At 36.9% G+C, this 27603-nt stretch overlaps 1 protein-coding gene across 4 annotated transcripts in view; it reads left to right on the forward strand.

Moving 5' to 3' along the window:
- The window catches only part of PDE4D (phosphodiesterase 4D), a 313752-nt gene that overhangs the window by 184701 nt on the left and 101448 nt on the right, over positions 1-27603 (forward strand). The gene's annotated exons all lie outside the window — the stretch shown is intronic.

Below are 27603 nucleotides of genomic sequence, written 5' to 3' on the forward strand. Positions count from 1 at the left end.
TAGTGTCTGTATGTCTTTATTAAAATGCAACACCATGTTAGTAAACTAAATATTGCTAATGTGCTACACTCTGCAGGGTGTCTCCAAGGAAGTGAGCTAAAGCATACATACCTTAGCTATTACGTACAACTGTGCAAATAAATCAGTACCTCTGATTAAGTCTACCTTTTCTTTTTTCTTTTTTTTTTATTGTTGTCTGCCTCCATTAATTCTCACAGCAAAAAAAATAGTTTAAAAGAAAAAAACATCCTTGTAATTGATAGTTTCAGGTTAATTTGAACACCCAGTATTCTGTCTAAAATACCTTCCTTCCTCCCTTTTGTTGCTGTTGCCTTTAGTTATAGCGCTAATCTGATATCTGAGAATACCTGTTCTGCTGGTTGTAAACTGGGAGTCCTCTGCTACCCTGCTGCTTGGGAGCACGACCCGAGCTCCGTGGCTCTCAGGGAGACACTTGAAGGCTACTGGAGAGGGTACATGCTGTTCTCTGGCAGTGTGGAGCAAAGCCAGGCAGGCCCTGTCCCAGCCAGAGGGAAAACGGAGTGCAGAGATAAGAGAGAATGGGAGGGAGCTGCTGGCAGTCCGCACCAGCTCAGCTCCTCCAGGGAGGTGGCAGCTGAGGCCAGACCACCCTACCCACAGCCAGCAGCCTTCCAAGTGGGCCTGAGCAGGACCAGTTTCCAAAACAGCTGCCTGACTTCATTTTGTGTGCATTAGTGCCTGAATCTGTGGGTGTGCTCCCGTGGGTCAGCGCCTTCCTGCAGTTTTCTAGGAGAGCATAGCAAGACTGTAGTCTTACCACTATGTTAATGCTTAGGGACAAATGTAATCAGGGTTAAATCTAAAGCACTGGTAGGTGTTCAGGCCAGAAGACAGCAAGAGCATAATTCTCCTTTCTGAATCTGTTGACATAGTGATCCCACTCTATGTAAGAGGAGCAGGAATGCCTGGGAGGAGGGAGAAGATGGGTCTCAAGGACACAGAGGCTTGAGTGACAGGGCTGTTTTAAAGTATGGATACCCCTCTTACAAGGGTTTGAGAAAATATGATCGCAGGATTTCCTCTTACCATTTCTCACATAAATAAAGTTAATATGAAGATCAGAAACTGGGCTTCCAACACAGAAAGGCCAGTGAAAGGACAGAAGAGATGTAAAGATAAGACAGAGAAACCTCTGCTTTTGGAGCCCTGGAAACAGATTCCCTCTTTTCCAAAAGACACAGTAAGTTCATTGTAAAAGCATATGTGTGGTAAAAGCATGATATTCTTTTCAGTATCAATATTAGAAAGCAATCAAAGGGTATCTCCACTGGTGGTGCTATGATGGGTACCCCAGCTGACTTTGAGCAGTCTATGCATCCACTTTACAGCTGCTTGGGTTGGGGATGGCTACTGTTTAGTGTCATGGCAGGATCTGTAAGCAAACCTTCTCTTTCTGATGTGCCTTGGAAAATTTATCCTGATATTATGGTGACTGATGTAAAAGAAAATGATTGGTATTTATACAGAACAAGAAAGTGACTTATATAAGGGTTATTACTTAATTAATGGTCCTCAATTCTATCACTCACTCCCACTCATTCCCCAATTCAGGGTGTGATTGTGAAGTATGGTTTTATATCATAAATCTTCTGGAGAATAATCTAGAAGGGATTGTGCAGACTTTTCAACTAAGACAGCTGATGTGTCTTTTTATTCCAGAGAAGAAATAAAAAGGAAGTAAGGAAATCACAATAAGTTAAACTTGGGCTGAGACAGCCAAATGAGAATATGATTACATTTTCTTGACTATTTGCCACTGGACAGTAAAGCAGTAGTGTTCCTCTGAAAATGTCATATTTCTTTTGATTTTTGCCTTTTGTTATGAAAGAAAAGTTTGAATATGTAAAAAAACTCTGTTTGGAAGAACTGAATTAAAATTTTGGAAGTTTAATTAAGAAGCTGAGAATGCTTGCTTGATGGCAGGTCAAGCAGGCAGCTTTGGATGTTGGACAGAACCTACTGGCTGGAAATAGTGCAGCTGATCAGATTTTAGAGCTGCCTTTGTTTTTCATGATACATAAAACTAGCCAAAAGAGCTATAAGCCTCTGGAGTATTGTCAGCTTTTTCCACAATTCTTTTTGCATGATGTGACTAGAGATGGTTACCTGTTTCCTTTGTGAGTTGGCATTACTGGGTTTTAATTTGTTTTTGCGACACTGACCAGTTTGGGCTTTTCTGGGTTTTGGAACTTAGGGTTGATTGATCTGCAAATGGCACAGCCTGTTTAGTGACCCAGAGAGCAGAGGCCTTCAACACTTCAGTCTCTGGGATTACGTAAAATGATGCATCTGTTCTTACTTAGCTCTAGAAGTGGGTGTTATTTCTTGTCTGAAATATGATGAAGTTCAGTATATTGGAAATTACTGAAAAATGTTGTCAAATATGGATTTCTCAGTCTGTGACATATTTATAGATAAGTGGGACAAAACTGATGTCTTGTATGGACTTTCTCTGACCCTTAATATGTGGATTACAAGAGGGATACTAAATAAAATTTTCTTGAATGGAGACTGTAAAACTCTTGTGGCTTGACATCAGTGAATAGCATTGCTTCTGGGACAGAAGAGCAAGAACAAATGAACGAGCTGACATTCAGCTGTGCTGACCTCAGGTAGCTGCGCTGCATTCCTGACTTAAAGGTACCGTGAAGTGGAACTCACATCAAGTGTGACCCAGTCTTTTGGTAGCCCTGTCTGACAGGAGGAAGCTGTGGCCACATTACCCTGCTTAGAAACTGGCCATCCTAAAACAATTCAGATCTTTGCTAGAAAGATCATGAGTTACAAAGATGACACGTATATTCAATAAATTAAACTGAATGAGTCATATACATCTGGGTTATTATTATCAGACCTATATTTAAAGTTAGCTGCTGACTTCCAGGGTGGGAATCCCAATGCTGGTGAGATCAACACCAAAACCAGGGTATTCCTTGAAGGAATCTTTGTCTACAGGGCAGAGATTGTAAGCATAGGTAAATGTAACTGTGAGCGATATTAACAATATTCATATCACTTGTCTGCTAAAGCTTTCCTATTTCTGTGTTGGGTGGATTTCTTTTCCTCTCCAGCATTATGATTGTCTGTGTGAGGCATTGTTGGTGATATTACTTGTCCCTTGTTCCCATATCTTAAAAACTGCTCTTAAACAAATGAGGGTTGGGACCTCACATAATATCCAATTGCACTTTTAGTAGTTGAAGGTTTTGAAAAGAGTGTCCTGGGAAAGTTCAGTGCAAGCTGTACACCATCCAAACTCATAGGCAGGGATCAAAGTACAAGTACCATACGTAAAATTGTGGTATTTCTGAATGTTGAGGAAAGTCTGCAAGCTACAGATAGCCTTTCTTACATGAAGTCTGACTTTGATGGACTTTATAGGTGGCTTCACTAAGAAAAAAAGGCATTCTTTTGAGGCACTATGGGCCTCAAATCTATACAACCAGAGAAATTCAAGATGTTATATATGCTTTTATTTATTGTTCAGTGCTAATGAGGAAGTCTGCACAGTGAGCACGGCACTATTTTCCAGAGTGCAGTATGTTAAAAAGTGTTATTTTTACAAAATGGAAGGGAGAAAATGCAGCTTTGTCAACAAAGTAGTGGTGGATTTTTAAATGATCAAATAGTCTATTTTCTAGCAGAATAAGACATGTCCTAATGGGCCTGGCCAATAATCTTTCTAGGCTGGTATTCTGTCATCATCTGTAGCAATAGGAATGGGTCTCTGTCCAGTTTCTGCAGTCCATCATGTTGCCCAGCATTTACTGGTGTTGTATTAGCGATGTTAAAAGGTTCACCCTGGCCTTCTCTTTTGCAGATCATCAAGGTATCTGTTTGCCTATAGATTTTCCTAATCTCTTTTCTGAACCTGGCAACAAACTGTTTTCCCCTACAGCCTTCTGACAACCTTTCTGCCTGTGTAGGAAAGCCACTTTCTTTACTGTGCTTTAAAATGAATTCTGTCATTGCAGCATTTAATGAAGGAGTCCACATTCACTTATCCAACAGCTTGATGGTGCTCTAATAGTCAGTTATAACCTCCTCAGCCTTTTCTTGTAGAAATGGAAAAGCTGTAGCCTTCTTATATTTTCCTGAGCAGTTTACAGCCCCATCCCTTGACCATTTTAGCTCCCATTCATTGTATTTCCTCAAAGACCAATGTATCCTTGAAATACAAAGACCAGAGAGCAGGCATTACCCAAGATGTCAACCAAAATTTTCACACAGTGGTAAAGTTATACTTTCTTTTCTTCTCAGCGCCTTTGTCAATGTCCAGTATGCTGTTAACTTTTTTGGTTGCCATTTCAAGTTCAGCTAGTGACTTTAAATAATTTTTAATGGTTTTTTTGGCAGTTTTTCTGGCATGTTCCCATTTCTGTATTTTTGTAGAGTAGAAGTATTAGATTTGCCAACATAAAATCCAGTTACTTTAACATTAATGTAATAAAAACTCCTGTCTTGAAATAACAACTGTATTTTTTTAAAAAAACAAACATTGCAAACCATGTCAAAGAGAACAAATTGCAAAGTGTGACTCCAGCAAAGAAGGGCATTTCCTCTGAGATACTTTCTTTCAAGCTACATCCAAATAAACTCATGTCAGATTCTTTCTCCACCACACATAACCACACAATTTAGTCCTCTGCCACTCACTTGTATTATCAATCCACTTTTAGTTTTCCTGAAAATATAACCTTGTCTTTACAGCACAGTTCTCACACCTTCTCCCTGAGCACATCTGGTATGTTATCAGCATGTGGACAAAGCTCTGCTCAAATCTAACAACCATGAGGCCCAGCAAAAATGTGGTATTTCAGTGTCTGTCCCTAGTGTAAAACAAGGGAGAGAACAGCAAATTTCATGGGGAGTTCACTTGATAGCTCAGCCTGAATGACCAAAAGCCCATTAACAGCTGGTTCAAGTAAGGGTAGAAGGGCATCCCAACCTGTATCAATGTGGAGATACCATGATGGCAGTCTTGTCCCTTGCCTTCCATTACACCATGTCTGAACCAGTTGTTTGCATTTAATTCCACATTGAGGTTTTATCTTTCTTCCTACCTTGTATTCTGGGAAGCATAATTACAGTTTAAGGCATAACAGGTGGGATTCAGCTCATCTTGACAGATTTTTATCCTACCTGATCTGGTAACCTCTTGTTGGAGAAAAATACTTGCTCTCAGGGTATGACATGTCTGTGACACATTCTAGATGTCTACCTCAGAAAAAGAGGTACTCTTGATGTGACTGATTTTATCAGCCTAAGCACCACTCAACATAAAGTAATACATATACATGAAATCTAACTTGTATGTGGACACCTGTGTGCATATATAACCAGATTAATTCTTTCTGATGCAACTAACTTAGCTTATGCTAAATATATGCTTTAATATTTAGTAGTTTTACTATTATATTATAATATAAGGGGAGCATTCACATAAAATAAGGGAAGTCCAGTATAGAATAGCAAGTATTAGAACACAACATCAAGAATAAACCAACTATTTAGGCTAAATATAATATTGAAAGAACCTTGCAGTCAAAGTGAGGGTGATTTGTAGCCATGAAATCACTAAGCAGTGATGTCATCATTCCAATGGCAGCACAAATTACTTAATCTCATTAATGCTATTCACATCAGATTTTAGCTATGGTGGTTTCTAATTAAGACTAATATGCACTAAAGCATGTTTCTTTGCTCATATTACACAACTAGAAATAGATTTCTGCACTCCTTTATTTGGTACCGTTGCTGATACTGTGAAGATGGGGGCATTCATGACTTAGATAGGTGCATAGTATGAAATTATATGACCTTTTAAACATTTTTCCTTTCATCAAAAATCATGAAAACTTTTCAGATCTATAACATATAAAAAAATATATAACAATTTCAGAAGCTGAATGGCAGAAACAGATTTCATCTGACTTCATTTTCAAGGACTTGAGAGGCACAGAGAAGAACCCATGACTTAAATTTGTTGCTTCTGTATTTCATTTGCAAGTTTTATAATAGCAATTTTTGGTACCTTTATAAGTACACTCAAATACTAATACACTCAAAACCTCACACACTAATTCAAAAATAGTTTTCTCTATAGTTATTTAAGAAATACTTTCCCCCTCCTATCAAAGTGTTAAACATTAAAAAAAAAGAAAGAGGATTGCTTCAGAAACATTAATAACTGTCTTTTTCTTTGTCAGACTTCTCAAAATAAATCCAGCACATATCAATTAAAATAAATTCATTTTTGTAGCTTCATTGTGCTTTGTTTCACTTTAGTAATTTAAAAAGTCATTATTCAAATAAACTAGTTGAGTAAAAATTCAGCTTAGACTAGAAAAACGGGATTTATTTTTATGAAAAAAGCTTTCAGTAGTTCTGAAATTTATCCTTAAATTTCTTTAATAATTAAAAGAAATAATAATTTCCTTTAATCTTTTAATAATTAAATGAACTCCTTGTTCTTTGTTCTGTAAACTTGGTGTGGGTTTGTTATTTTTTTTTAAGTTTCAATTTTGGGATAATTATATTAGTTTCCTAAATTTTGAAGAACTTTCCATATGCAGTTATATAATACTCTGCTAAAAAATCTCTCTACAGTGTGTACCCACAACAAGTTTCAAAAAAAGGACACAAATGCTACGTTCCTACAGTTGGAGACAACGCATGGCAAAGAGTGGCATGTTGGCGCTTGCTGTACTGCCCTGGGAGCTGGTGGGATGGTGCTGTAACAAGGCCAGTTAACCCTCTGACACCGTGGCAGGCTGCTTGTGGAGCCCCAGTGACTAATTCCACGTGGTGCTGTACTTCATCTCATAGCTGCTGCCAGCATCCACCCCCACACACATCAGGGCAGATTACAGCAAGCGCTTTTAGGAAATTCTTTCCAAAGGGTATAGATTGAGAAGTAAACAGACAGTCACTATGAAAGCTCCTTGGGTGCTGCTGCCCTGAAGCGTCCCCTACACAAGATCAGTTATATAAGATCATCTTCTTCTCAGGGCTTTATATTCATAATCATCTTTATTGTCTCAGACGTTTCCACTTTTAGTAGTTTAAAGCTTGTGAGCTGTGCTTGCATTTGACATGTGTTGTTTCCCTGACTTAACCAACACATATTTTTCTCTTGTTCTAGCCCTCTACATATGTCTCATTATTGGGTTCTGATACTGTAATTAGTTTACCTTTACTTTCTCCCATTCGCACATTTTCTGTCCAACTGAGTTTCCTTTCCAACTAAATTAGAAATAGCGTTTGCCATGTGATTACCATTAAAATTTGCCTTTTCCAACTGCCGGAAAACTGTTCTTTTCATATTTTTAACTTCACTTAATGAAAAAAATATTGCTTTCAATTTTAGCTTTCAAAAATTCCAGATATACAATAGGCATTTTCATGTCTAAAACTGAGCAGTTGCTCAGTTACTTCAGTTTCCATCCTTCCTAGTTCATCATATCCTATATTGTTTGACACCCTTATTGCTGTATTATGAGTACAGGTATGTTTGAATCATCTTAATCCTTTTAGTATACTTGCAGTTTAGATGTGTGATGTCCAGAAAATTGGTCAAAATTCCTTTTGTGAAAATGTGGATATTTACTTAAAAGATAAAATCTATATTACATGGTATAGCTTACAGTTTCCTTGCATGTATCTGTGTATTTTCCAGGTGTGTCCAGTGAACAAAAAATGTTATTGACCTCCCACAAGTTATATATCTTCGTATTTAGTGTGAGAAGCCACAGTGTGATAACACCTGCCCTCCTTGGGTTCTGTAAGACCAAGCGAAGTGCGTCACATTTCCATAAGTGAACCTCTTGGTCTTACTAGTATTTAGTCTTGCTGATTTCATTGCATGACATCCTGAGAGGTGTCTGAATTAAACTCTCTGCATAAATAACATTTTTTTTCCCTACTCTAACTTTTATTTCATAAAAATCTTTCTTTCATCAATATTTTATTGAGTTCTCTCTTGGTATAGCTTGGGTAATTTTTATACACTCGAGTCTAATAGTGTAGACTTCACACAACATTCTCAGCTCTCACATTTAAAAATTAAAGGTTTAATGATTATGGAAAATATTGTAAATTTCACAAATTAAAAGGTGAAGAAAAGATCTGTTGTGATTAAAATCTTACGGTTCTAAGACAATCCCTTCACCTCTGCTTGCATAGTCAACAAGGGAATTTCTATGAGTCGAGAGGGCTGTTCAGAAAATCAGAAAAGATATATTAATATAGCTTTCCTCTGAGCTCTCTCCCCAGGGACTTCTGGGGAGTCTGACCTTCAAGTTTAGACATCTGTGCAAACCTGTACTGTTAATTTTCCCTGTGTGATCTAAAAAAAATATTTTTTCAAGTTTTGCCAAGTGATGTTTGGGACTTTTTTTTTTAAAAAAACCTATTCTTTTTGTATATGTATTTGCTTCTTATTCTTTGTTCCTGTGTATATTTACTTTGCATGCTTTGCATAAAGATGTTGTGATAATGCTTTTATGTGCTGGTGTTGAAGTGTACACAGGAAAAAAGGAAATACAGAGGAAGGACATTTGATAGACTGAAATGCTGTTTCACAGATGCTGGATAGGTTTTGTCTGATTCCTGTGTGCAGTTTTTAATTTTTTTTCATCTGTTAAATCTGAAACTGTGTTAAAAAATAAATGTTGGCAGGTATAGACCCATTTTGTGGAGAGAAATACGATGAAGTCAAGATGAACATTTAAAAGTCAGCAGGCCTGCACTTGCAGTAAGTGTGAGACTTCTATTTAAGCTTCCTCTGACAGATCCAGTAAGGGTAAAAAGGAACATATTTGCCTGTAACAAAGGGAAATGTCGGGTCACGAAAGAACAGCAGTAACATCAGTACCTCAGCTGGTAGATGTTCTGGTTATACTCACCAGCAGATGTTTTTTTAGTGGCAAAGGCCACAGTCTCTTGTGCTCCTTTCATACTTACTTTGGCTACCAACACCCAGAGTTACCATGAGAAGTTCAGTGGTGGAAAGGGAAAAAAAAACACCATCTGTTCTTACTGACTGTAGATGGAACAAAGGCCCTGAAGGCATCCTTTGCTGTGCTGGAGACTGAAGACCCTTTTCCCACCCACTTTTACTGTAGCACAAGTTTTCTCCAAATAATTTTCAGTTATGTGAAAACAATTAAAAATGTACAAACACCAGTCCATTTAAGCATGCTTCTGTAAAGCATGGCTTGAAACTAATTTGCAGTAGGCAGCTAGGTTGAAAGCAACGTTTACGGAGATGTTGTCAATGTTTCCAAATGAGTTTCAGGTTTTCTTTATGTCATCCTCAATTTTACGTTAGTTTAGTCTTAAAATAGTTCTGAATTCTGAAATTGAAATATATGAAGGTAAATAATTTTATCTCCTACTATTCTTTTTATCTCTTTCCAGTCATTCAACCACTTGGATATGAAACAGTTCATGTACTACAGGTTGCAGTTTCAAATAGACTCTGCTCAATCCTGGCATCTTGTTCATTTGGGAGCAATGGTTCATTTAAATGGAAAATAAAAATCTACACTATAAATTAAGTAAATGCTTATTTACATCAGCAGAAATTTGGGTTTTTTATAGTTTTTTTTATTCTTGGCTCATATTCTATCTTTTGTTCCATACTTCTCTAAATTTCTTTAGGTTTATTTTCCCTTTAATACTCACTGTTTCACAATTTAATTTTTCAGACGTTCTGAAAAAGTCAAACCAGTCCTAATTGTGTTCTGTCAACAGAAGAGAGCTGAAAGGAGAATTGGGTGTGTGTCAGGAACTATTGTGATTAGTTTCTGTCCAGACTGAATAACAATGATGTATCCCTGACTTCTTTTCTGCCTTTATTCTGCAGTACAAACCTCTGCATGAATAAGATAATGAGATAGAAGATATGTGCCTTTCCTGTGATAAGGGAAAAAACATTCTGCTCAAGTCACTTGGTCTGCTCTTTAGTTTGTGTCTTGGATAGCAAACATTTTGGCTCTGTCTTTATATCCTTTCAAAACTCTCAGCTCCATTCTTGTGCATTAGAAAACAGACTTTTAAAATTTGAAATGTAATTTTTCCCTGCTGTGAAGCTCATGATACACCAAAATCTGCAGTGTAAGTATCCCAATACCTCCAAAGTTTCAGTATTACTGCTCAATGTTCAGTGCCCTCTTCTACAACTAGTCTATTAGCTCTGGAAGACAGTCAGTGTCCAAAGAGGTGACTAGATTGTTACCTTCTCCCTCTCCTTAGTATATTAAAGTCCTGATTTGATAGAATTATCTGCCTTAAATTGCTGACAGTTCAAAACATATTTCACAATAGAAAGAAATCTGTGATTTAGAACCCAAAAATCAGTAAAACTGTGTACCAGGCTGTTACCACTGCTACCTGTTATTACAGGAAATCCTGGTGATAATAATCTTTCATTATATCCACAGAGGAAATATGTCAATAATCAAGGAGTAATTGACACAGGGTGTGTGTAGAGGAGAAAATGACAGTAGTCCATGGGAAATATACACAGCATAAGAAGTTTTAAAAAAGGCACAATATTTTTGAAAGGCATGAGAATACATGAATCAATGCCAGTGGGACCCATTGGTCTAAGTCTGCTGATCATCAGTGATAGACACTGCCATTACATATTTAATTACTTTTCAAAAGTTCAACCTATTCCCTGTCAGTTCTCAAGCAAACTGTTCAGATGCCCTTCATTTAATGAGCTGGAAAATGATGCTGGCTGGCTCAGTGATATTGAAGCTGTGCCCTTTGCAGCCTAGTCTGAAAAAGCTTATTTTTTGATTTATCCTCTAGGGAACACTGGCTGAGCTAACCTCTGTTTTGGTTTTTGTTTTAATGTCCCTTTTTACATTAGTCAAGACATGATACTCACCTCGGTGCCATCTGCTCTGAACTCCATGCTGTTAAGGAAAGATATATGCTTGCCTAGATTTCAGTATGACCAAAATGACTGTTTAGGTTTGGTGCCATGTAGAGTCCAGGACATTTGAGAAAACATATTAAGTAACTCAGTTGATATTGGCACAGAAAATGTTTTTATGCTTGGTAACACTATGATTAGTGAATTAATTGCTGGCATATGTTTTCCATTCTTTAAGGGTCAGAGACATGAGCTGGGAAAACATTAGGAACCACTCTTTGAAGCCATAGTGATGGTGTCAGCCTTCATAAACTCTTAACATTTGTGGCAACTCAAACACCACAATTACCTATTAAAAGGATTTTTTCTCTTACAACAGCACTCCTGGTATCCGTCAGTTTGTAACTGATGTTTTTGCTGTCACAAACATGCACAGAGAGCCCTTCCCAATGAATCTGAATTTCACCTCTAGATATCTGCATTTCCAAAAAGCCATAAAAGCTTAGAATGGTGTGTGTTGGAAGGGAGCTTAAAGATCCTCTGTCTGCAGCCTCCCTGTCACGGGCAGAGACACCTTTCTCCACTAGGTCATGTTACTGACAGCCCCATCCAGAGCAGCCCTGAAGATTTCCAGGGATGAGGTGAACATGCCAGGGTTTGGGCCTTACTCATATTTATCAGCAGTGCCACAGTTTTTCTTTGATTCACAGATAGTAATTAGATTTGCATTTTTGGCAAGCAGGATGTTCACAGCTGTGAAGCAATGTATTTTTCTCCTTGGAATATCCATTCTTGAAAAAGGCTGGAAATGAATAACTAGGAAATTACATTTTGTAAAGCCATCACAGCTTTTCATCCAAAGTCCAAACAGCTTTTCCACCACAGAAAGACTTCCCTTCCCCAGAGTTTCTCCCCATGTTAATAAGATGACCGTATGACTTTGTTACTGATATTGTGGATTTATAACTTTCTTACAATTATTTATTTCAAAAGTGAAACACTGCTTTGTATTCATGCCATTAGTATGGTGTATGTATCATTACATGGATTTAGATGGATGGGAGGCATGCATTTTTCAGTTTCCAGTAGCTCTTCAGAATGTTTTGCTTCATCACCTAAAACTGATTGATATCCTCACCAGCGGTTATGTTCTTATTGGTTCCTGGTACTAGAAATAGTTCCATCTGATTCATTGTAACTGAAAGAAAAACACTATGTCTTTTTTAACATTCAGGCAAGCCAGCTGCTCTCTCTGCCTTCTCCATTTTTACTTCTCTCTATTTGAAGTATTGAGCATAGTAATATTTGGGCTTTTGCTTCAAAATAAGACTTTATTTTAGCTTAAATACTTGTTGGCAGTTGGAAATACAGAATCACAAAATGAAGAAAGAGTTTTCAAGAACTTTCCAACTGCTTTCAAAAATCCTCAGAAGATACCACTGAAATAAAATAATAATAAAATTGTGATATTAATAGAAATTCCAGTTCAGTTATTTTATCTGGAGAAGAACACATAAGGGCTATCAGCTCTTGGAATGTACTTTTGCTAATTAGCATATCCTTTTGCTCTAATCTTTAATAAGAAGTATTGAAAACTGAATTTTGTTTGCTGCAGGTAAATATTTCCTAAAATATATGAGCTTGCAGAGTAAGGATCCTTATGTTGTTTCTTCTCCCTTCTCCACATGTGTCCAGACCATTCCCCTTCCGCCTGCTGCTCCTCTTTTTTAAGTGTGTGAATCTTGTCAAGGGTTTTACTGTAAAAATCCTGGTGAATGATTTTGGGAGAAGACTTCTGAACCTCTTTGACCTTGAGTGGCTCAGAACCAGCATCTGGTTTCAGAGTTACTTTCTAGTTCATTTGATGTTAAATTAGCCTCAGAAACTGTATTCATTGATGGTAAATTAAAGGACCCATTTCCTGAAATTTAGCTTTGCAGAATCAGATCTTGTGCAATATTTTTTATTGCAGGTGCTTGGAAAATAAATTCAATCCAGCTTCCCATCTAGGATGGAATATAGAGACAATCACAAACATTAGTGCATAATGTAATAGTTCTTGAAGATTTAAACAATACAGATATTCCCATAATAGTTTATTTCACTTTCTCAGGTGCCAGGGAATGGTATGAACTTTAACATTTGAAATATAAGCAAAAAGTGTCTGCCTTCCCTCTCTACTTTAAATACTCCTTGAGGAATTTATTTTGTTTTCATCAAACATTTAATTTCTCAAGCGTGCTATCCCTGAAACTGTACAAATCCATGAATATTCTGAAAATTTATGCTTACTAAATTACACTTTTATGTTGACACTGAAGTTCATTAGCAAAAACTATGTTTACTCAATGCTACTTCATTCATGCATTAGAGAAGTCAGATATAAATTAGTTTCTGTTTTCATTGCCTTAACTTTTAACAATCACAGAAAAAAATTCAAATAGGAAAATAGTACATAAACCTGCTATCTTTTTGAATAATCTGGTTTTCTCATGGACAGGCAGGTTCTCCTATGTGGGCAAAAAGCCATGGCTGGGGTGGGTAAAAGAAAGAATAATGTGGGAAAATATGTATTGAAGAGGCTTCCTTAACACAAAACTGAAGGATTCCCAGGAGGAGATACTTGCCCATGTGGTGTCCGGGCAGCGCTATGTAGTAGGATATTCTAAGAACATATTTAGCCACTCACAGGTCTTTCTCCTTTATGTCTCAGTAATGTTTCATATGGTGCATTAACTGTACATTATTTTTTTTTTTTTAATTTATTTTGGTCTTTCTGTTATTGTTCTGAAAAAAACCCACCAAAACCAAACCAAACCAAACAAACCATTTAATTCAGCTTGAAAGGAGAATTCAGAATGGTTTTCTGAGTCTTATAGAAGTGCAAAATGCTGGGAGCAAAAAATAAAACCACACTTTATAAAAATCTAATCAGCTTCTCACCTAAAGTGAAAAGTGTTTTCTTTTTTATTTTCTAAGTATTTTTCATAAAATTTCTTATAATAAATATTTGGTGAAGGGTGTTTGTTTGTTTTTTCACTGGTAATATGGTTTTTTGTCTTTTTGTTTTTCCCTTGTATTTTTTTCTCCATTATTCCTTTTTTTTTTTTAAATGGAAATGTTACAGTAATACCTGGTCTAATGTCTTCTGCTCCATTTTTATGGAAGGGATCTCAAAAAGCACATGTACCAAAACAAGCAAATAACCTGATCTTCTATTCTTCCGAGTCCTTAACATGTTTTCTCTGAGAAAAACAGTAAATTTTCTAAATTTTTCCATTTCTCATCTATATCTGCTTTTGATACATCCTTGAAAAACAGTGTTTCTGATACTTAAAATGCTCTTATTACTACTCCTAAACTCCTACTACTAAATTAAAACTCCTACTACCAAAATTAATTAGTATTAATGTTGGGTAGTATGAAGTTTTTTATTTGTTTTGTTTTGTTTGGATTGTTTTTAAGAATCAGAAAGAACTCTTGGCACTTTACAAAGTTCCCATTTTTCAGGTAGGGAAATGTAAGCACAGAAGGGGATAAAATGATTCAGTCAGGATGACTCATCCAGTGAGAGAACAGGTTTTTGTAACCTCTCATCCTACTTTATTCCCACAAAAGAAGCTAAAGTAACAAAGGATATCCTGATAATTTGTCCCTCCTTCAGCTGCCTGGGCACCCCCTCCCATCTGCTTAAGGTTTCTCCTTAAGAGCCAGAGGCTGTCCATGAATTTTACAGCAGATAATGGGTTTGGCATGGTGATGGATGGTGCATCTACAGTGGTGCCAGCTGGAGGGCACATCGCCACCCCTGCGTGCAGTCAGCGCAGCAGTGCTTTGGATACCCAGGCTGAGTTTTGCTGAAAAGCACTGCTTGAAAAGTAGTTTCCATTTGGAAAAATTGTTGATTCTCCTGGGAACACTTCACAGGATGAAATAATAAGATGTTAGGGGAAAATAGTTGAAGACATTGTTCCAAAAGCAACTATGTTATAGTGACATTTTTTCATCTGCAGGGACTGATGAGAGATAGTGGACTTCCTCCTTGCTCTCTTGGATTGTGCATTTTTTAATGTTTCCTGAGTGATATAATCACCTCCTTGGTGCCAGCAATTATGGCATGTCCTATCCCAATTTTAGTAATAACATCAGTACCAAGAAAGTAGGCTTTTGGATTCAAGTTGCCCCGCAACTCTTTTTTGCACTAAGTCAACTAAATCATGCACAGTTTTTCCTGGGAACAGGAAACTTTTTTATACAAAAGATGCCCTTATGCATTTCATTTTCTTTCTTTTTTTTTTTTTTTTTCCTACTGGAAACATATGTCGTTTTGTCCTAAGAAACTCTGTAGTTCAGTTGTGATGATTTTTCTGGACTTTGAAAAGATTTTGCTAGTTCAAACTTATATTCTGGTGTTCAGGGAAGGGCTGGTGGAAAGGATGAGGAAAGGCAGCACATTTTGCCCAGTGGAGAATGGCAGCAGATGATTTGTTACAGCAGGGAAGATGATTGATGGACAAGAACAGTAGAAAGCAATCATCTCCCCTCCCAAATTTTTAGTGCAAATTGCAGCACAAATGCTATTCTATGGAACTGGTTTGTGCTTACAGATAACTTGTAACTAATGAGAAATTTTAGTGGGCCTTGATAGATCTACAGATAATTTTCTGCATGGGACAAAGTCAAGTTGTAAATTTTAATAGAATGATTTGGTCTTGCTTTGTGAAAAGAGTTTCACAAAATATTTTGTTTTGCAATGCACAGTGATCTTTAACAGCTCTGGCTTGCCAGATCACTCATATTTATTTTAAAAAAAGTGTATTGTTTTTCCCAGCTTCTTTTCCAAATAGCTACATACAATCTGCTTGTAGGTTTAATACTGGAAAAAAATGGCTTGCTACAAGCAATGTAAACTGGCATTTCTGTTACTGCATTCCTTCACAGAGAAAGACTCATTTCTCTGATGAGGCATGCTTAGCTTAGCACTGTGTGTGGTATCTGAAGACTGTAGCCACCAGTGTTAGAGGTTTTTATTAATTTCTAGTTTATTTTTTAATAGTCCTTGAGCATTTTAAGGTTTCTGTTCATTTAGATATTTTACCAAATGAGAGTTGTATAAAGTGTATACATATACATATTTACATATATTACATATATACAACTTTGCACTTCATATTTTCTGAATTTTGTTAGTAGTTAAAGCACTATATTTGTAGCTCTGTAAGTTTTGCTTTGTAACGTTTGCTTTCAGAGTCCAACAGTCATGTGCTCGGCAGGGATCTTACAGTGGCTGGCAGAAACAGACCATATAGGAGCACAAGAGATTGTAACAAGAACATGCTTATATTACAGCTGTAGTTAATAAAAATAAGACTGTGAATAAAGTGTTACAAAGATCTTGAAGATGAAGTTTATCAAACATGCATTATAACCAAAATTGAATGTGTTCTTCTTCATCTGTGCACCAACAGTTAGAAGGCGAAACTGCAACACTGTATTTGAGGTCTGAGATTTCTGATGGTCTGCCATTAACAGCTCTTGGTAGTGCTACAGCAGGCTGAAATAGAAAACTGCAGATAAGCAATAGTAAATGCAAGGGTCTTCAATATGTTCTCAAATGTATATGCAATAACCTGATATTCATGTTATTATAACTGAAAAGTCAAGCACAAAAGCCAAGATTACATTTGACTTTGGAATTTTGGTTTAGTCCTGTGCATAAATAATTTTATACTTTACCTGTGTGGTTCTCTATTATTTTTACTTCACTGAGTATTCAAAACAAATGCAACTCAATTCATGAGGTATTCAGTATTTTATCATTTTCTTGCTTCTCATTTTATGTTCACATGCTTTATTGATAATCTGCTGTTCATATGTATTGTAAAAGCAGCTCCAATGCTTTCAGTAGCTTTTCTATGCTGCTCACCACTATGACACTTTACTGCTGCTCACAGATGACTAAATTACTTTTCATATCACCCCTGTGATAGAAGGAATTGTTATCATCCTTATGTAATAGGTATTAAACCACAGAGATTAAAGTGAAAGTATTATCCAGCTCAAATATTCAGAATGTGATGTCTAGGACTTTGATTTTCTGATCTCCTTAGACTGGAATGACCCTTGCATTGTTTCAATGACATGGTGAACAAATGATGAGAGGCTGGGTTACAAGGGGGATGTAGCACTTATACTTGCTTATTCTTACCCTTTTCCCTTGGCATTCACTTTTAGTACTCCTAGAGAGAGAATAGTGGATTTGATGGACCTTTGATCCACCCTGAGCAGTAGCTACTCAGAGGTTATGTGTTAATCTGTGTTTGTGAGTGTTGATGGCTTAAGCATGTGGATACCTCAAGAACTAAAAACATTTAGCTAGTGATGCATGATAAAGTTGGTATGACTGGTTCATTATCAGGTGCTTTGCAGCTTGAACAAATATTATTTCCAGTTCCTGATGATAAAATTACTCTTAATTCACAGTAGACCTTTGATTAGAACCTATCTTCTGCAGTGAAAAACACAAATACCCCACCAACAGGGGCTTCTTCCTTAGAGTCCTCCGAGACTTTGAAAGCGACAGGAAATTAAAAAAAATACTACAGTAGCACTTCAGATTTTTTCAATAATGCTGATACACGAGGCGACAGACCTCATGTACCTAAGTGCAGCTTGGCCTGTACTTATAACTTCTTTAACGTTTATGAAGAAGTTCACAGAATCAGTAAAAAAACGTATTTTGCAGACACTTGGCTAACCTATACTTTGTGCAGCAAAATATGAGTCACTAGAATATCTCACAAAACAGTTTTCAGACTGTCTTAAATATGAAAAAATATTATTTTCTCTGCCACTTTCTATCAACAGTTGACCCTCTTTCCCTCTTAAAAATTTAGAAAGAAAGTTGCAGCACAGAATTTAGTAATTTAGCAACAAGAAAACACAGTCTTGTAATGTAGAACATCAGGCATAAATCCTAGGTAATGCTATTAGGCATTGTAATAATATATTTGACATTAAAATAAAAATCAGGAAAAACAAGACCCAAATGATTCATTATTATTGATTATAATTTACTTTGGGCTAGTGGCATGAATTATCTTTGACATTATACATGCATTCAGTGAATGTGCTCAAGGTCTAGCACAACTATTAGTGCATACTCCTACAAGACAATTAATCTCAGCAATCTTCCAAGGTTAGCTCCTGAACTTTTTTCCCTTTAAAAGCTGTTGCTTGGATGCAGCAAAGAGCTTCCAGAACTCAAATCACTACATACACCTTGATACATTTAGTAGAAGTCTAGGAAAGAGGAAGAAGCAAAAAATGTAGCACATTTGGTAAACAAAAATATGGTATAAAATAAAAATGATTCAATATAAAAAAATACAAACACAAATTCTTGTGGAAGAAGAATTTCCTTGGGATTTATTGCCAGCAATTGCTTACTGCAATGAGAGGACTGCTACAATGGTTTGAGAAAGGAGAAAAAAAAAAAAAAAAGTTTCCCATCAAATATAATTATACATAGATATCTTTGTCTAGATATCTTTACCTAGAGCTTTCATTGTCATGGACAATCTAGAACAATACCTAAAGAAACAACTGCAATTTATTATCCAGATGTCTCTTGTTCACTCTTCTCTGAAGATGGCCTTGATTTCATGGTGATATGTATTACATTGTAATATTACATTGTACTGGTGAAAGAAATCTTCTGTCTGCAAGGTTCCTATAGTTTGGACTTTAGAGTTTCTTCTTTTTGTACCTTTCTGTCCACAGCCCTTCTCTATTTTCTTCAATGCACAATTTTTGAAGAAAGGATCAGTTAAGATCAGTTGTGCAAAGATTTAATAACTATGAACTAAGTGTTGCTGAGGATTGCAGATCCATTTGTCATAATGTTCATACCTCCTGGCTCACTGGACCTCCTAAGAGGGGCTTGGGCCAGTCTGAATGAGTCCAGAGGAGGCCATGAAGATGATCAGAGGGCTGGAGCACCTCTTCCAGGTGGACAGGCTGAGAGAGTTGATATTGTTCAGCCTGGAGAAGAGGAGGGAGACTTACAACACCAGAGAGACATTAGGACACCTTCCAGTACCTGAAGGAGACCTACCAGCATGCTGAAGAGAGGCATTTTATGAGAGAATGTAGTGAAAAGAGACAAGTAATGGCTTTAAGATGAAGAAAGATAAGTTTAAATTAAATGTTAGAAATAAATTCCTCATTTGTGAGGATGATGAACCTCTGGTTGCCCAGAAATGCTGTGAATGCCCCATCCCTGGAAGTGTTCAAGGCCAGGTTGGATGGAGATTTAAGAAACCTGATGTGGTGAAAGGTGTACTCCTGCTCATGGCAGGTGTGTTGAAATAAGGTCATTTTTTTATCCCTTCCAAACCAAACCAGTCTATGATTCTATTACTCTATGCTGTATTTTCTGGTGTGGGAGAGTAGCAGGGAGTAACCACAAATGCTTAGTGCTGCCACCTTCTGTCACAGGTACTCTTTGTGAAAGATCTTTGTCACTAATCACAGGGTAAGTGTAACCATTTTTTCTGTGACCCAGTGTTTATCACCATTGGGGATGTATATGATGATGCTTCAGAAAGACATGTTTTGCTGGGACGCTTTGTAATGCACATTAGTGTCGTCCCTTAGAGTATTTTTACCATTTTGGGGCTATGTGGTCTAAGAAACCACCTCTTTTCCTACATGCTTGCTTTATCATGCCAGTAATTCATAAAGAATATATAAGCAATTTAATTGCTTTTGATAAAGAGATCCAAGCAGATTCACAGAAAGAGGAGGCTGAGCTCTTTCTGTGAATTGAATTTTCCTTCTCTGGTACAAGTTTGGTTCTCAACAAGGCTGTGGTAATATCTTAGGAAAACTGCATTTTAACTAGGATTAGGAAATATGATTGGTGGATGGTTTGCACATTTTAATGAACTGGTAAATAAATATTTTGATATGCTTTGAAATTTTTTGTCAAATTACTGAAAAAATTACTGTGTATTACAGTAAATTCATGACATATGGTCACACTTAGTGCAAGTTGGTTTTGTATCCCGGCATCCAAATACTGCCCAGAAAGTAGTGGTGCATAAATGAAGTTGGAATAGTTGGATCAAAACTCACCCTGGTAAAAAACAGGTTTTTTGAACTTCTTGAAGAAACTAGATACAGTGTTTTTTTCAAAAAGGTTTGAAGATAGTTCAGTATTTATGTCATCCAGAGGAACCTAAAGAGGCTCAAGAAGTGGGTGCATGGGAAAGTTATGAAGTTTAGTAGAACCAAGTGCAAGGTGCTGGACTTGGGTCAGGACAACACCTGAGAGGATGAACAGATCAAGAGCAGCTCCAGGAAGATAAACTTGTGAGGCTGGACATGACCCAGCCATGGGCACTCCCAGCCCAGAGAGCCAAACGTGTCCTGGGCTGCATCCAGAGCAGCGTCGGCAGCAGGGCCAGGGAGGGGATTCTGCCCCTCTGCTCTGCTCTGCTGAGACCCCACCTGCAGGGCTGCATCAGATCTGGGGTCCCAGCACAGGAAGGACATGGACCTGCTGGAGGGAGTCCAGAGGAGACCACCAAGATGATCAGAGTGATAGAACACCTCTCCTATTAGGAAATACTGAGAGAGTTAGGTTTGTATAGCCCGGAAAAGAGAGGGCTTTGGGGTGACCTAATTACAGTCTTCAAGTACTCAAAGGGAGTTTAGAGGAAGGATGGAGAGAGGCCATTCACAAGAGCATGTAGTGACAGGACAAGGGGGAATGGCTTCAAAGTGAAAGAAAGTAGGTTTGGATGAGATATTAGGAAAAAAATCTTTACTGTGTGAGGCACTGGAATGGGTTTTCCAGGAAAGTTATGGATGCTCCATCCCTGGGGATCATAGAATCATAAACCCATAGAATTATGGTGTGCTTTAAGTGAATGGTGGCAGATAGGCTGCAATCAAATAATGACACTAATAGAAAGGAGAACCATCAGTCCAGCTGAGACTGAACTCCTAGAAATGCAGTTGAGGTGTATCTGCAGCAATGGCATATGGGTCTGGCAGGGACCAGCAGGCTTGTGGGGTACTTGGAGCAACCCAGGGTTTGCTGCCTCGTCTTTCTCATGTCTGGATCAAGTGCTTCTGTTTTTCAACATTCTTTTTCTCAGATTCCCAAAATACTTCTGATTCTTCAACATTTTTTGCAGATTTTCTCATTCAGATCTCAAGCTGCCACAGAGATTACAGAAGCATTGGGTAAAAGAGTTACTGTCTTGGTGACTTTTTTTGTTACTGAAAGTAGGAATATTAATCCCATAGGTCTATTAGATCAGAAGAATGACACAAAGTGACTTAGACTTAGTAAAAGCATGAGCAGATTACCACACTTCATGGAAATTATTTTTCATTTCATTTCTCTTGTGGTTCCTGTTTGAATTGTAGTTATACTAAAATAAGACAACTATTTCAGCTTCAAGGAAATTTCAAAACATCAAATCCATGTGATAAGATCTGGAATCTGGCATTCTATTTGAGCATCACATTAGCAGAAAGAATGTCACTCCAAGGACCAAGTTTAGAGAATGAGACTTACCAGGTGAGGGATGATATTCTCTCTGAGGAAAAAATAAAAGGAATAACAAAGGAATCCCATGGCATAGCTTTGAGATAGTAAGGCTAAGCACAACAGGCAGTTTGATTTAATAGGTGCCTTAAAAAGTGTTTCATTCCAAATGGATAGACCACTGAGGTATAATTAAGAATAATGAAGTGAAGTGAAAGCACATCTTCAGCTGAGTACCAGGAAACTCTTCAAAGCTAAAGTACCAAAGAAATTGAATAGTCATCACAGGAAACTCCTTGCTTGGAAACCTCATGACAAAACATAAGGCAGTTTGTTTTGAGGAATTGGATTTCCTGAGATGCTTACTAGAAAAACATGACACAGAAGATAAATAGATAGTTGGAGTTCCTTTGTTAACATGTTTGAGTTGACCAGTTCTTACAAACCAGTCTGCTTCATTGTTTTATTTGTCCTACACATCTTCTATTAGATTCTTTCCTGGGCTTTTAATACTAAGTCTAGTAATTTTAGATCTAATATTAAGCCTTTGACACTCAAATGTTTGTAAAAACAGTTATGCCAAGAGCAAAAGCCAAATTCTATTGCTAAAAAAAAAGGCATGAAATGTCACATTTTATTCTTTTCCTTGGAATTTTGATACTGGAAAATCTAACCACACCACTTCTAAATATGGAGTTAATCATAGGGCTTGCTTTCTGAATCACTGAACTGGAAACTCAAAGCCACAACCAGATAGTTGGCTTGAATTCTACAGTGGTACGTGAAAATTCAGATTTAGATCATATGTTTCTTTTAATATCATTTGGTTACAATTGACTAGAAATGTTTTAAGTAATGGAAGCCAACAAGTTTTCTTAAATTTGCTACAAAGAAAATAAAAAGATCAGTTCACATATAAATTTTTTTTTTCTTCAAATGTGGAGAGTAGGTACTACATTACTTCTAAAATATCAATAAAAGTATTTCTCCTTTCCTTCCCTCGTTTTACTGAGAGGTTTTTTTTGTTTGGTTGGTTTTTGATTTTAACTAGTCTTGAGGGAAAAGACAGAAAGAAAGGAGAAAACAAGATGTGGACTCTTCTGCATAACTGGGTAGACTCTGTCAGTAAGAAAGCATTTTGAAAGGTCTGAAATAAAGAATTAGCCTGCTATTCAATTATATAAATCCACTGATTTAGTTTTACTTGGTTTTATTCTGATGCTGCAGGTTAACCTATTCAACATCTAAAATCTTCTGGGAACATGTGGCAGGAGCAGACTAGTGACAACTTATTTCTTTATGATAAAGAAAATTCTAAATTTTCATTTCTCACTCAGGGATAGCTATGCCTGCGAAAAAAGGAGACACCCAAGTCAGCTGTTGTCACAATTTAACACTTAGTTTATTAATAAGCAATAAAAAGGCCAAAGTGAAATCACAAGGACCTACCAAGCAATCTTAGATACAGGCACACTGTGACCTTTCTGTACAATCCTCTATATTAATGGTGCATGTCATCAGCTGTGGTGACCCACTGCTTATTTAAATCTGAAGCAATACAAGCAATAAATTCAGATTCTGCTTTTGAAGGCAGCATCCAATCCTTCCCTTTCTCCAGTTGCTAAGGCCTCCTTCCCCCTAGATGGGCTCCTGTCCTGGGGCACAAATAATAAACAATTTACCCTTTCCTTGGAACCTTATAGTTTCATTACCTTGCTTTTTCTCTAAATTAGATCCTGCTCAAAGGGAGTTGCTGCAGGGCAGGTCTTCTGTGATAATTTCAGTGAATTACAGCTGCTATATACAAAATGCACCTATTTTGTGTGATATTGGTATTGTGCTACCAGGTGAAAAAACAGGACATGACTTCTTGGAAGTGAGGGCGATGAGATGTGTATATAGGTCATAGCACAGATGGCTGGAGAGATTGCTTGACACTAGGACAATGGACTCCTTTGATGGGGGAAAAAAATTGCCTGTCCCTCTGTAATGCTAAGGATGGCCTTAAAAGATAAGGTGTCCCCAAGAGGTTCAATTAATTTGGCTCTCCCTCCCTTGTAGTTTCCAAGATAAGATGAAAGTGGGAACACACTTAAAGAGGAATAGCAGGAGCACAATTTGCATTCTTAAAAAGTCTAGTAAGTTCTTCATTTGAGGGTGAAATTTATTTCCTTGTCTCTCCTACTGTTGCATATTCCTCTAAAAACTAAAGAAAATAAACCCCCCAAAATGCTGCAGGATTCCTGCTAAATTCTCAGTACTAAGGAAAACTAACAGCACGATTTTCCATGCAGCCTTATTTGCAAATAAAGTCTGTATTTTATATACAGGCCTCCACATTTTTTGTTCAGCAGCCTTGCAGAGACTAGGAAACCATTTGTTAGGGACTCAAAAGGAAGTGCATGGTTTCTTTCAATATTCTAAGAAGCTGTGCAGTCATTAACAATGAAGAAGTGCCCCTAAGATTCAGGATCAGGATTCAGAACCTCTCCTATTCTTGCCACAGAGTCCTGCAAATCTCTAATAATCTTCCTAAAGTTTGCTTCTGGCGTTTTTTGTACTTGTTGTATTAAGAGCACAGGAAAGATCAGCCGTGAATGTTTATAAATCACTGAGTTTTGTCCCCATCTTAGTACAGAGCCTGGATGACAGAAAGTGGGAAAGAAGTGCAAACAAGATGAATAGCCAAACAAAGAAAAAAACTTTGAATTTTGGCTCATGTCAAGTTTGTTAGCATTGAACACTGAATAAGGCAGGCTGTAAAGATAAACACTATCCACTAATGCCTTAAAACATTTTGTCAAAATGCAGACACAAAAGTTGCTGAATTATCATTGACTTTTCAGGGCTTTGGCATCTCCAGAATTGCTGCAAAGCTCTTTGAACATATAAAATTCTGTGATGTCTGTGCCAACTGGTCCTGTCACCAGTTTCAGTTTGCATGCATTATGTGAAGTTCCCAGAGCTGGCTGCAGAGCAATGGTGTAAATTCTGTCTTTAAATTGCTACTTACTGCCTATGAAATGAAAACAAAAGAGTTCCTGTCCTCTTTAGTAACAACTTCCATTAATATTATTAAGATCATTATGTTTCTCTATTTTTTCTAATTCATGATGTGGCTTAAAACTTAGAATGAAAAGATAAATATGAAGCAAGCACAGCTGTCTTTTTGCAATTTCTGTTCAGGCAAGTTAAAGAGCCTATCCTATTTTGTGTCTTAAACTTTTGATTTTTTCAGTGTGTGCAACAACAAAGAGAAAAAAACTGGTGTGAGATTGTTTAATTCTCCATTCTGATTCTCTCTTATTTTGATACAGTGTAGTCAGAAGTACAGCTTCTTAAAAATAAGACTTGTGAATCAGGCAAAAAAATTTGTATGATTTTTATCGTAATAACTCATCTTTTGATTTAGAGTTCTACAAGCTTTTGTATCTGAAAGTGTTGCCAAATGTCTCAGAAAGATCTAAAAAAGACACTTAACTACTGTAACATTTCAGAAGCTTTTTAATATAAACATAGGTTTCTGAACAAAACAGTTCTGTATTCACACTCCCCTTTGACTGTAGAACTGAGATTTTTTTTATCCTGATGCATATTTTCAGAAAAGACTTTTTCTTGGAACAGCCGAGGCAATCCATCCAATATATTTGGATCTTGTTTTTTACTTTTTACACCCATCTAGTGGTCACCACGCTGTACAACAGGATAAAATTTATATTGCACAAGCTTGTTGTTGCCTGGTGATCCAAACCAAAGAACTGCTGCTGACACTCCTGTTCTACCTTAAAGATTTCTAAATTTTAAAAATTCACCATGTTACAATCTGAAAGTGAAATCACTCATAGAAGCCTGCCATAGTTTCTGGCTGGAAGAAACAAGACTGGTCTTATAATATTCATATGATGTTCACAAAAGGGAGATGAAAAAAATAAAACAAAACTGCAAATAAAACCATATTCCTTTAATCCCACTAAATATTTTTGATTCAATTGAATATTTAAGTCCACCGTTAAATAAATCAATTTAGCATTAACTCTTTATTCAAAAATTCCATCCTGTGAGCGGGGTTTATATTAATCTTCATTTACTTATATCCATTTTTTAAGTTTTGTTTTAAAGTTCCCAGGCAAGCTTACATATATTTGAAATTATACTGCCATTGCAGAAATTAGTCTTAATGAGAACAATCTTCTGTTTTTCCTAAAATTGGAGGAATTATCTGCCCTCCTGCTTTTAATAGAAAAACAAAATATACAGACTATGTATTGATTAGGAATCTGTTTTCCTGAAGCTGTTTAAAGGGGAAGTTATTCAAGCAATGAAATATAAATTTTAGGAAATCTGGATATGATGAGCTAAACCCTTCATTAGTATTGTGATTATTTTGTGCTCCTGCAATATTTAGGAATTCAAGCTAAAAGGTATTGATTGATTACAGGAAATAGTATAACAGTATAATAGTATAATAATAATGGTATTGTGGCTATGAACAAATGACACTACAAACTGCAAAGGACATTTTATTGTAGCATTCATAGTATCTTGACCTTTCCAATACATTCTCACATACTCTTTGTGAGCAAATCTCAGTCATCACAAAGATGCAACAAATGGGAAAAATGAAAGGCAAAGAGGAGCTCCAGACAGTCCAAGATCACCTAGGAAGCTGGAGGTACAGATCTCATGTGGTGTCTCATGGTTTAAGCTTTCTTAGTCTGAGGCTGATATGCAGTAGGACATTTAAAGACACAGAAGAAAGTATACAGGCATAATCAAATTTAATCAGTCCTGGGAAGAAGTGTATGTTCTTGAATTTACTGACAGGTAATTGTTCTAAAAACTACAGGGAAAAGATAATTAAATTATTATACTCTCCTGAAGTTTTTAAATAATATTTTCTGCATTTATTTTATTTAAAAGAGAAACAAACAAGCCAACTACATTTGCTTTTCTACATTCAAACTGTAAGTGCTGAATACGAAGAAAATAATATAGTCTGAATGTGGCAGTAATCTTGCAGGTCCAAAAATACGTGTAAAGTAAAAAATAAACAATGAAATAAATCATGAAGCAAAAATCTATGCCTCTGTCAGGCAGTGTGCATGTGTCAAAATAAGCAATATATGTTTCTTTGATTAGTTCATTTAACAAAGGGAAAAAATGGTCATAGGAATGCTGTCAGCATTTAGCAAAGGATTGAAATGGCAACCTCATTGAAACCATTAGTCAATGGGAGATAAAATAAGCTGGTTCAGAGTAGCATGTACCAGCTGTGACACTTGTGCTGGGCTGAAGTCTAATCAACAGCTGATTTACACTGCATCTTTTCTGCTGTCATTAGCTGTAACTGGAAACCTGTGGGTGTCCTTCAAATGAACACCATTTTAAAAATGAGTACTTTACACGGGTTCAGCAAAAATGCATAATATGGTGCTAGCACTTATCTATGTTTAAAAAATCATATGAAAGATCCTCTATTCATCTCTCATTCTTAAATGCTTTACCAGTGTTATTTTTGTCCCCATTAGTCTAGCAAATGAACCTAGAGACTTAGTCTTGCTAACCCACACATTTGTAACCTCTCAGATTGCATACCACAGGACATCCAAACATGAAGCCACACGCTGCAAAAAGCCTCCATATAGTATCAAATGCAGCTGTTGGGCTGTCAAGCAACACAGGTTGCCATGAACACGTCCTCTCAGCACCACCCACCCTGTGCCAGTGTTTAATTGTTTGCAGACTCCCGTTCAAGGTCTTTGCAATGATTTTCAAAGCCCTTTGTGGAAAAATTAGTCTATGTAAAACAGAATCTACACTCTCCTTCTCTTTCTTTCTGTTCCCTCGTCCTTCAGCGTCTCATGAGAAAAGTGTTCTCTAAGAATGATAAGCCTCTTTACCACTCTTCATACCAAACACAACAAAAGTGCTGAATCTAAACTGTGTGGTTCAAAGACACAAGTGGCTACAGAGGTTCTGCTGCTTGGCCATTAACAAAGGATTCACTGCTTCCATCTGTTTGTAAAACAGCAAATCTAATGCAGGCAGATGTGCTCAAGCACACACCTATGTTTTAGTCCCAACCCAGCACACAGCACTTTGTTTACTGGGA

The sequence above is a fragment of the Poecile atricapillus genome, chromosome Z (assembly GCF_030490865.1).
Source record: "Poecile atricapillus isolate bPoeAtr1 chromosome Z, bPoeAtr1.hap1, whole genome shotgun sequence".
NCBI classification, from domain to species: Eukaryota; Metazoa; Chordata; class Aves; order Passeriformes; family Paridae; genus Poecile; species Poecile atricapillus.